Source organism: Fukomys damarensis, unplaced genomic scaffold (genome assembly GCF_012274545.1).
Source record: "Fukomys damarensis isolate Sample0158 unplaced genomic scaffold, DMR_v1.0_HiC HiC_scaffold_23, whole genome shotgun sequence".
Taxonomy (NCBI): domain Eukaryota; kingdom Metazoa; phylum Chordata; class Mammalia; order Rodentia; family Bathyergidae; genus Fukomys; species Fukomys damarensis.
Window position 1 is genome coordinate 11958126 of NW_022900935.1, and position 1656 is coordinate 11959781.

Genomic DNA, 1656 nt, shown 5'->3' on the forward strand with positions numbered 1-1656 from the left:
CCCTACCAACAATTCCAGTAAAAATGCTACTGCTGTCAACAATTCCATGTTCATAAAGGACAGCGCAGCCAGCCAGCCTCCACACCTGCCCCTAGGTCGACTTGTCTCCCCAAACTCAGCAGGAAGTAGTTAAAGAAGACCGATACGTCGCCCCCTTCCCCTGACGTGTGGTTTGCACTGGCCAGCATTTCTCATCTAAAACCAAAGAGGTGAGAATGTTAGGGAATTGATCAGGTTAAAGTATGCTGTGATGCCTCCAGTACAGGCTGCATTTCCCTGGTGCTTCTTGACTCTTAGAATGACTTCGTGCTCTTATCTTTAGTTTCCCTCCCACCAAGGCCATAGTGAGACAGAGAAGTTGAAACCTGTTTCTTCAGGACTGAACCCATAAAAGACGACCTGGTCTGTGATAGGTTAAAAGTAGCCCACTCCTCATGAATAAGCAATAACCCAGCTCAAAACCAATAAAAGGACCTTCTTTTCTTCGTTTTCCTTCTCTTCTTCTCTTCCTCTCTTCTTCTTCCTCATCTCTCTGCTCTTTCTCTCTGCTCTCTCTCTCTACTCCCACCCCTTGAATAAAATCTGCAGTCGGACCTTTTGGTGTGTGTGTGTGGCCTACTTGTTGAGCATCACTATTCCCTTTCAGTACTTATACTTTTAAATCTATTGGTTATTGCTGGGACAGTTATGAAAGAGGGAAGGCAAAAGCAGGAAGTGGCTGGTATCTAAAGGGGGCAAGTTCAGTGGGGGAGTCAACATATTCTTTTGCCCGCACGGGAAACAGAAGGTTCCTCTTATCTGTATAGAACATCCTGCTTTTCGTCAAGGTTGCGGTTTCCTTTACCACCCATCTGATTCTGTTTCTATTTAGGCTAAGCAAATTCTTTCAGCCTAAGTTCAGCCACAGGTCGGACTCTACACAAGATGGTCTCCTTTTCAAAATGGAGTAACTTTGGTCTCTACAGATAAAGGATGTCGCTCAGCATCCTGCAGGGCCCCGCCATGGGGAATTATCTGGCCCAACTGTCAGTAGCACCTGGGCCAGGCAGGAGTGAGATGTTTGCATGGTCACTTACTCTTTCATCATGCATAGCGGCAGGACTAGAATTAAAGCACAGCCAATTTGAGCCCAAGCCCACTGTGCATCAAGAGCCCTAGGATTCCATTCAGCTATTAAGAAACAGGAAATGGAGTTGGGTGGACTAGCAGGAAAATGTCTTGTGTGTGTATCATATATAGTACTAAGTACACAATTTTCTGTATGCTGATTCCACTTTTATATACAAGAAAATAATTTTATTTATTTATTGCAATTCTGAGAATAGAACCACAGGACACTGCAACACTTGAGTTTGCAGCACTATTCATTTTTCAAAATTTTGAAACTGTCTCACTAAGTCATCTAGGCTGGCTTTGAACCTGTGAATCTCCTGCATCAGCCTCTCCAGTAGCTTGGATTCTAGTCATGCAACACTGTGTCCAGCAAAATGAAAGAATTCTGTGCCCAGAAGTTAATATAGGACATATCTTTAAGATAAAATTAAAGATTGTATGTGATATACATTTGAACATTTTATATATTTTTGTTAATTCAGTACTAAAATTTTGATATTTTTATCATGTACAAATTATGGTCTTGAAATATATGTACTTTGT